The following is a 10,689-nucleotide window of genomic DNA, read 5'->3' on the forward strand; positions in this document are numbered from 1 at the left end:
TCCATGGTTGACCTCGCCGAGACCATCATCGACCCCTGATACGCCAACATGAAAGAAGACAACGATACCAAGGACCTGAACACGTGGGAGGTACCTCTGAATCTAGCCTACATAACCTACGCGACCAAGGATGCATACGCATGGTATGACATGTACACGCGGATCTTGGACATGAGTGCGTGTCTGCTTCCCGTAACCGACGAGTACACAGACAGCCGTGGCGTCATGATCGAGGGTGCCAGGAAGGTCTAGATGTTGTACTTTATCTGTTTAAGCACCTTTATCATCTGAGTGTTTCATGCATTAGCCTATGTGTCGTAATTATCTGTTTTGTTCAAAATATTTCTTCTAAAAACCCATTAACCTGTTTGTTTTTTAGTAGCTATTTGCTTATGTATGTAACTAGTTCACTCGGTTGCTGTGCTTTAAATCTCCTTCCTCCCAACATATTCCCGTTCTCAGCTGGACCCAGCAGGTCTCGTACACAAACATATGGGACCAACCACCTATCCATTTGTATTTCTTTTTTTTTGTTCAATCTTTCGTCCTCTTCCTATACAACGGCTGGCGGCGCTGCCGCGCACGCCTCGGTGACCCATCATAGCCTATGGCATTGGCCAGGCCACCCATCTACTCCCACACATTGTCCAGCGGCGGCAGCTCCACCGGTCCACCCTGCACCGAACAAGTCAACCCTCGTACTCCCCTCCGCCTGCGTCTTCCCCCGCTCTGGTTCGTTCGGTCCGAGGTCTTGACGTCGTCCTCCACCTTGGTGCTCTCGCCACGGCTCCCCCGTCTGTCTTTCCCAACATAGTCAGCAAAACAAGAGGAATCGAGAGACGACTGTTCATCGAGAGGCTGACAGTCCCGGGCCCACCATGTCCATGGCCTAGGTTTTGTTGTTTAACATGGGCAGCCCATGACATGTTTCAACTTTTTTTGGATCCAGTAGGTATCAAGCGGTCTCTGGGTCTCCCAGCCTAGCTTGTCTATAACATAAGCAGTCCAAGTTATGTTTGTTTTTTCAAGACGATGCACAACTCAGATCTATTTTTCTATAAGAAAGCAAAATTAAACCTATGTTTTCCCTTCTATAATAGTATATATATATATATTATTTTATTTTATTACACACACACATATATATAGTGTTACTATTCATCACCCAGGGTGCAGAATAAGTTATTCTTCACCCGAGGTAATCTTACGATAATTTCATAATTAAATTATGTTTGCAATTTAAATAGTTACATTCCTATTGATTCATTACGTAAAATTTGGCATAACAAAATAAAAATATAGGTCATAAGACAAGAAAATTTGTAGTTCATGTGTATTTTACACTATGTTTTTTATATTTGTAATTTTACATAACATAAAATATTTTTACAATGATTATATATTTTCTTACGGTGTCTTTTTACGTCGGAAATAAGAGAAAAGTTACGGAACGTAAAATTACGGGACATTGATGGTAAAATAGAGGGGGGTGAAGAATAACTATTCCTCACCCAGGATGACGAATAGCGCGACCCTATATATATATATATATAGTACTGTGTGGTGTCAGCGTTACTGATCCAGGGATGACACAGGAGCATAGAGATCAGACTGTTTGAGGTCTGGTCGCTACACAAGTCAACCCTTGTACTCCCCTCTGCCTGCGTCTTCCCCCACTCCGGTTCATTCGGTCCGAGGTCTCGACGTCGTCCTCTGCCTTGTTGCTCTTGCCATGGCGTCCCCGTCTGTCATTCCCAACATGGTCAGCAAAACAAGAGGAACCATGAGACGACTGTTCATCGAGCGGCTGTTAGTCCCGGGCCCACCAGGTCCATGGCCTAGGATTTGTTGTTTAACATGCACAACCCACAACATATTTCAACTTTTTTGGATCCAGCAGGTATCAAGCGGCCTCTAGGCCTCCCAGCCTAGCTTGTCTATAACATCAACAGCCCAAGTTATGTTTGTTTTTTCAAGATGACACACAACTCAGTTCTATTTTTCTATAAGAATGCAAAACTGAACCTATGTTTTCCCTTCTATAATAGTATATATATATATATCTTATTTTATTACATATATATATAATAGAAACAACATAAGGTTCCGTTAAACCTCTCGTTCGTCCAACCATTTTATAGACCTTCCTACTTCCTTTATTTTTGGTTTTCATTAATCCTATATCTGAATTTTCTCCCACTTTCTTTTTCGATGTAATTTGAGTTTTCTCCCAGTACTTTTCCCTATAACCAACTCAACTGTCCCATGTCTAGCTTAAAAAATAATAATACCTCACATCCTATTAACTCATCAAATTAAAATGATATTTTATTTCATATATCAAAAGTTCTTACAAAATAAAAATAATAATTGTTTTTATATAACTTGACAAGTTAACTGCTAGTGATTGCGTATATAAGCTTGCAAAGATTTTACTGACCAATGCAGTAATAGACGTGCAATCATGTGTTTATGTTTTTATAACATTTTTCCGTCCAGCCCAACATGATATTTTCACCCAGCTCAACAAGTCTGCGGATTTCGAGAAAAATGCAAATGGGCTTTAAATCTATCTATCTATTATATAATTAAAATAGAAGACAAATAAGACACCACATTAATCCACATAGACTTATATTATTACCACCGTTTGATCAGAGTAACAATGGCTCGGATTTAAAGATTTTACGTAACATGTAAATATGTACGTGTCGGCAAATTGAACTGTCACATCTTTATGCGTACCGGTTCAGAAACAATGCTTTCGGCAAAAAAAACACAACACGCGGATTGAAAAAAGTAGAAGTTACGTGTCAACAATTGTCACATACAATGCCTAATCAGAACTTGGAAGGACACGTACCTAACTCGGTAAGCCAAGAGCACGTAAACACATACACATGCAAAGGAGTGCATACGGACACGGTCACCATTAAAATACACGGCTGGCCGCTTCCATCATCATGTTGTCACATATGTCCTTTAATTGGAAATATAAACATACAAGGACTCCATAAAAACAACGGCAAGAACTCATCCATAAAAATACAGCCTGCCGCAGCCATCAGCCAGCACACGCCCACCATGGAAATCCCCAGCAACTCGCGACTCAGCACCATACCAAGAAAACTGAAGCCATTCAGCTCTACGATGCCATGACTTGACTATGCCACCACCAAGAAAATTGAAGCCAACAGACTCTAACGCAAGATGTTCAGACTCGGCGCACAACAAATATCGAAGCCAGCCCAAATTATGAAATGTTATGCAACTCGATTTCTATAGAAGTTACACCCAGCCATCTGAGTTTCCTTCTCACCTGAATCAACAAGGTTAGTAATTATTATTACTATGAACTCACTTTTTCAGCTAAAATCTTCATATTTATGTTATCAATTGACAACTACTTTTTTAATCCTTTTGAAGTGAAAATGCTAGGGAATACAAGAAGCTGAGAGACTTCAACAAGAGACCAAAACTGGGATGTTTAAGTGAAAGTAACAAGAACATGGGATACAATCAATCCTACAACCGATGAACTTATGAGCCTTGATGTGGTCTTGATGGATGTACAGGTTTATGCTATACATATTTAATTGCAGACTATTCTATTGTTTCAAAAACAATCGATGAGTGAGTCTTGATGTGATCTTGACAGATGAGCAGGTTTGTTCTATACAATTTGAAATGTGGACTATTTTATTGTATCAAACAACAGTTGACAAGTATATAGTTTAGTTATTTTGATAGAGGACCAAACAACTCATGCTACCATACGTAAAAATTAGATGGATACTTATAAATCAAAGGATAACTAAGAAATATATTTATTCATTTAGCAATAGATTGTGGGAGGCACAAAATATGGCCCGCTGAGCAATGATATTAGAAAAAGTTTGCATATAATACACAGAGAAAGGAGGTGAAAGGATAATCAGAAATTTTTCATAACTACTACTTTGAGTTTGCTAGCAAGGACATACCACAACAAGCATATGAGAAGATAAATAATGCTCAGGTATGTCATAGTTGTAAATCAGATTTTGGGCTAATCCATCACTCTACCTATGTGGCAATTAATCACCAATTTGACAGATGTAGGATTATTGAAAGTTTTTCAGAATTTAATTACTACTTTGAGTCTGATACCAAGGTCATACTACAACAAGAAGCATATGAAGGTAAGCAATGCTCAGGTATGTTACAGTTATAAATCAGATTTTTGTTTAATCAATCATTATAACTATGAGGTAATTAATCACCAAATTGAAAGATGTCATGGGACTACTTACCCAGATGAAGCATATGGAACAAAAAAAACAACAAAGAACCCCAAACCGTCATATATCCGTGATATTTATTTTCCAATACCAGAGTAAGTGCAGAGTGTATACCAATGTCTTAAGTTTTAACTTCCTCCATTGCGGTCGGCATTAAATTTTCAGGCTTAACATCTTGGGATGAAACCAAAGTTACAATATCGGAATGTTTGCTTATTATTTGGATGAATATGTACTCCAAAACCAAACCGTCCTTACAGTGACCTAAACGATGGTGCAAAAATGCAATTGTAAGTCCAATAAATTTCGAAATCTCATCTTTTAATTACAAAACAAAAATATGTAATAGATTAATTGTTGATGGGTTTGTGCATAAAGTCAACATGTGCGAAGAATACATAGGGATCTAGATATATCCAAAATTCAAGATCTTCTTCACAAGTATGAAACACTATCTATTCTGGTCTACTAATAACACATCGAAGAAAAAGTAAAAAAAATACAACGTTTAACAATGAAGACTCAGATGCGCGATGTCTGTCATCTAATGGCGAGGTTAAATTATCTTTAGATTCAAGCTCAACAATAGTATTCTTATTTTTGGCAAGCAAAACTAGGCAGTAAAAAGAAGATTTATGCCTCGCTAGAGATGTTGTACTTGAATAATAAAGCTGAGGAGGTAAAGGTGCATTTAATTCATCAAAATAATTAACTAAGTGCTATCTTTTCTGTTCTTACTCACTGACTTATCTTGCAGTATGCCAAACAGTTGATAGATGACGAAGTGGACACCGTGTTGGAACAAGAAACGAAGAAGCAAGACATGCGAGCTAAAAGGGAGATTAATGTTTCCACCATACACACTTTTAGATTTTTAAGCATGTATTATTCTTAAATGCATTTCATTTTGCAGTCACAGAATAATGATGACCGACAAAGGAAAAGGTTATGTGTACTGGTGCCTAAGAAAAAAGAACCACACGATATTAATGGGACTATGCTGAACAAAGATAGGCATTGAGACAAAATATCATCATCATATGGACTCCTCAATGACTATGATAAACGAAGATGTATTGCATTATTAGGTGTCTTGGAGGATGGACGCACCGAGACAAGTGTTGTAGAAAGAAAGCAAAAATACCTGCGAGAACAAAAAACTGGTGCATGCAAAAGTAAAAGGTAATTACAACTCTTGAAGATGAAGACTCTGATATTTGCCTATGGAAAATGGAAGGCCTAAGTGAACAAGGAATTTATCCAAAAGATCGATTGATTAGTAGCTTACGAATAGTAAAGGCAGACTATTTATTTACGTAGATATAGTATGAGTACTTGGCAGCTACCAAGATAAGAAGAATCTTATCATATGATAAGAGTGTGATGCAAACTGTAATTCTTTTCAAATACATTCATACATGCACTTTTGTTGGTCTTTTACAGGTAAAGGTGTTTTCTTTTAAAAATAAAGTATCATGTTTACAATTCTCTAACTATAAATCTTACACAGGAATTGATGGACGATGGGGTGGGCACCGTGTTAAAACATGGAATGAACAAGCAGCACATGCTTGATAAAAAGGTGGTTTATTTATTCACAGTACACACTTCTAAATTTTTAGACTTTTGTCTAATTTTGAAAATTCATATTTATTTTCAGCCAAAAAATAATAAAGTTTCAGCTACCAAATTATCATGTGAACTGGTAGCTTATGGCCTTTTCAATTTAAGAAGTCCATGAGAAAATCTTCAATAGCATAACCATCTCCTAAAACACAAGATTAATATAATATCCTAGAAGGAAGCACATAAGATAATCTGCATTAGAAAGGACACAATGAAGTACAACACTTACATTGGTACAAATCCAAAAACATGAGCAACTAAAAAGGCTGCAAATAGCTATTTCTCCCCCAATATGCTTATACGGATATACTCCGATACATACTTCTCATGGACCATGGCCGGTGTGTCTCCTCTGCTCAGATCCATCACAATCAGCCTCCCTCCAGCAACCATTTTTTTGTTCTCAATGCCGCCAAGACATGGATGGCCTGCTACCAACGACCTAACACCCAACTCAAAGAGTTCGACCCTGCTTCTTGGTCCACCCCGGATCTCCATGATTAGGGCTTGCATCCTATGTTCGCAAACAGAAATTAGAGGAAAAGAACCAACGATTAGAGCTAGGTAGCCTGTGAATTACTTCTGTGAAGGTCAGCAACGACATCTTCCATCCCCGGCTGCGAATCGGAGGCGGTGGTGCGGTGGCGCATCTGGATGTGTAGCCTGGTGGGGATGGACTTTTTTATCCTTTTTCGAGCGAAGCCAACAGGGGACTTTTTTTTACTGGAGCCTGGAGGGAGGGGTAACATGTACGTCTGTTTTCTCTGAGATAAAAATAAAAAGTACAGAGTGGTAGCATTATTACTGACTCAAATGGACCCACATCACAACCACTAGGTCTATAGCATCCCGTTATAATTGATACACGGGCTACACAAGTAGTAGTAAAAATGATGGGTGGGTATAAAATAAAATAACAGTAATTATCACAATGCAAAAATAATAGATATGAAGATATATAAGCAAGTTTTTTTTAACACAATACAGGCGCAAACACTCATATATACGCGCATACACTCACCCCTACGAACACATACGCACACCCTATCAAGTTTTTTAACATAATACAGACGCAAACACTCATATATACGCGCATACACTCATCACTATAAACACACACGCACACCCTACTCCTATGAGCACCGTATAAGAAGCTAAAAGGTATAATAGGTAGTGCTCAATAAACACCCAAGCAACATTCATACTAATCTTTACAAAATATAATTGGAGACATTTTTTACTAAACCACTTTTTATTTAAAATTTTAGCCTTGCAAATGTGCGCGTACACATGCTAAGGTAATGATGTTTTCTTTTAAAAACAAAGTATCATGTTTACAGTTCTCTAACTATAAATCTTACACAGGAATTGATGGACGATGAGGTGGGCATCGTGTTAAAACATGGAATGAACAAGCAACACATGCTTGATAAAAAGGTGGTTTATTTATTCACAGCACACACTTCTATATTTTTAGACTTTTGTCTAATTTTGGAAATTCATATTTATTTTGCAGCCAAAAAATAATAAAGTTTCAGCTACCAAATTATCATGTGAATTGGTTCCTGTTAAAGAGAAACTAGACGATAGTAATTATATTGTAAGACTGAATTTATAGCCTATGTCGTTAGTCCAGAAAACCATCAAAGGATAAAATAGATGAAAAAGTGAAGAGTAGATGGAGTTACAAAGAACCATATACAAAGCTAAAAGAAATTGCATACAAGGTAATGAATAAATCTATCAAAATCTAGTCGCGCAAATGTGCGGGTGCACCCGCTAGTTCGATCATAATATATAAACGGGCTGCAAAGATGCTACATCACTGTTTCACCCAGCCCACCAAATGGACTGGCTGACATGTGGGCCAGTAGGTCGAAGCCTAAGCACTTTCACAAAAAATAAAAATACAAAGGTCAAAGCCTAAGCAAGGCGTTGGATTTACATCCAACGGCCGGCATTCTTCTTCAATCCCAGCGTTGCCCCAGCTCCAGCCTTCGGCATCCAGCGGCGCTGTTTTGCGCGCCTCGCAGCGAAACACTACCCGGACGACGGCCAGGCCATCCCTCCACTCCTCTGCATCTCATGTTATTCTGTGCCGAGTGTAGGCCCACCCCGCACCCGAACTAGTCAAGTTTCCCACTCCTCTCTGTCAGCGACTCCACTGCCGCGTCTTTCCCATCTCCGGGGCGTTCCAGTCTGGGGCCTCGCCATCGCCCACCGGCTTGGTGCGGGGTGTGGTCAGCGTGGTCAACAAACGAGAGTCATCAGAAAATGACTGTACATGGAGAGTCTGATAGTGGGGACTGATGACTGTACCGGCTTGAATGGACGAAGTACTCTCCTTCACTTCCGTTAAGCGAATTTTGCCAATGGACAAATCTTGGATTGCTTTCGATGGATCTTTGTCTCCTACATCAATTGGCAATTGCTCTACTTGCGAGCTGTTAGATTCATCAAACTTCACATCTACCTTCTCTTCGACCTTTCGTGTGAAATTGTTTTAGACACGGTAAGTGTGAGAGTTTCAACCATAACCGAGTAGGAAACCTTCATGAGATTTAGGAGAAAATTTTGAACGATGATGCTTATCAAGAATGTAGCACTTTGAGCCAAATACTCGAAAGTACCCAACTTGGGGTTTGTTACCGGTGAGTAGTGATGTCTGCTAGACTACGTCGGTATTTCCCCAAAGAGGAAGGGATGATGCAGCACATCGACGATAGGTATTTTCCTCGGTGATGAGACCACGGTTATCAAACCGGTAGGAGAACCAAGCAACACTACGTAAACAACACCTGCACACAAATAACAAATACTCGCAACCAGACGTATTAAAGGGGTTGTCAATCCCTTTCGGGTAACAACAACGGAAATTGGCAAACGGCTGTGATAAAAATATGATAGATGGGATAAATAGATCTCAATAAATTGTAGCAAGATATTTTTGTATTTTTGGTTTAATAGATCTGAAAATAAAAGCAAAGGCAAATAGATCTCAAAGGCAAATATATTAAAGAAGAGACTCGGGGGAACTAGATTTCACTAGTGGCTTCTCTCAAGAAAAATAGCAAATGGTGGGTAAACAAATGACTGTTGGGAAAATGATAGAACTTCAAATAATCATGACGATATCCAGGCAATGATCATTATATAGGCATCACGTCCAAGATTAGTAGACCGACTCATGTCTGCATCTACTACTGTTACTCCACACATCGACCGCTATCCAGCATGCATCTAGTGTATCAAGTTCATGGAGAAACGGAGTAATGTAATAAGAATGATGACATGATGCAGACAAGATCTATTTATGTAGAAATAGACCCCATCTTGTTATCCTTAATGGCAACAATACATACGTGTCGGTTCCCCTTCTGTCACTGGGATCAAGCACCATAAGATCGAACCATCACAAAGCACCTCTTCCCATTGCAAGATAAATAGATCGAGTTGGCCAAACAAAACCCAAATATCAGAGAAGAAATACGAGGCTATTAGCAATCATGCATATAAGAGATCAAAGAAACTCAAATAACTTTCATGGACAAAAAGATAGATCTGATCATAAACTCAAAGTTCATCCAATCCCAACAATCACACCGCAAAAAGAGTTACATCATATGGATCTCCAAGAGACCATTGTATTGAGAATCAAACGAGAGGAGGAACCATCTAGCTACTAACTACGGACCCGAAGGTCTACAAGAGACTACTCACGCATCATCGGAGAGGCACCAATGGAAGTGGTGAACCCCTCCGTGATGGTGTCTAGATTGGATCTGGTGGTTCTGGACTCTGCGGCGGTTGGAATTGATTTTCATCGATTCCCCTAGGGTTTCTGGAATATTGGGGTATTTATAGAGCAAAGAGTCGGTTTAGGGGGCACCCAAGGTGGGCACAACCCACCAGGGCGCGCCTGGGCCTCCAGGCGCGTCCTGGTGGGTTGTGCTCCCCTCGAAGCACTCCCAGGCGCTTCTCCGGCCCACTGGATGTCTTCTAGTCGAAAAAATCCACAAAAAGTTTTGTTGCGTTTGGACTCCGATTGGTATTGATTTCCTGCGATGTAAAAAAACATGCAAAGAACAACAGCTGGCACTTGGCACTATGTCAATAGGTTAGTACCAAAAGATGATATAAAATGGCTATAAAATGATTATAAAACATTCAAGAATGATAATATAACAACATGGAACAATCAAAAATTATAGATACGTTGGAGACGTATCAGCATCCTTAAGCTTAATTCCTACTCGTCCTCAAGTAGGTAAATGATAAAAACAGAATTTTTGATGTGGAATGCTGCCTAACATGTCATCTCATATTCTTTTCTTTATAGCATGGACATTTGGACTTTTATATTGTTCAAAGCAATAGTCTAGTTTTGACATGATAATTTAGATACTCAAGCATACCAACAAGCAACCATGTCTTTCAAAATATCAACACTAAAATAAGCTATCCCTAGCCCATCATGCTCAATCATTGATCCATTCATGAAACACACTCGCATATTAGCTACACCCCATGATCAAGTACGATCATAGTGCCCCCTAGTTGGTGCTTTATAAGAGAAGATGGAGGCTCAAATTAAAATAAAAATTGCATAAAGTAAAAGAAAGGCCCTTCGTAGAGGTAGGTAGGGATTTCTAGAGGTGCCAGAGCTCAAAGCGAAAATTGAGAGATAAAAACATTTTGAGAGGCATACTTTTCCCACCAACAAAAACGACTTAGAGTTCCCAACACTTTCCATGCTAGATATATCATAGGCAGTTCCCAAACA

General features: G+C 39.1%; 1 long non-coding RNA gene across 1 annotated transcript; it reads right to left on the reverse strand.

Moving 5' to 3' along the window:
* Positions 1–2,790: 2,790 nt before the first annotated feature.
* On the reverse strand, positions 2,791–6,681 carry LOC125531599. Its single transcript, XR_007293353.1, has 3 exons — positions 6,487–6,681; positions 4,395–6,420; positions 2,791–3,319 (listed from the first exon to the last, which is right to left on the reverse strand). It is a non-coding gene; the product is annotated as an uncharacterized LOC125531599 (long non-coding RNA).
* Positions 6,682–10,689: the final 4,008 nt, after the last annotated feature.

The sequence above is a fragment of the Triticum urartu genome, unplaced genomic scaffold, assembly GCF_003073215.2.
Source record: "Triticum urartu cultivar G1812 unplaced genomic scaffold, Tu2.1 TuUngrouped_contig_7574, whole genome shotgun sequence".
NCBI classification, from domain to species: Eukaryota; Viridiplantae; Streptophyta; class Magnoliopsida; order Poales; family Poaceae; genus Triticum; species Triticum urartu.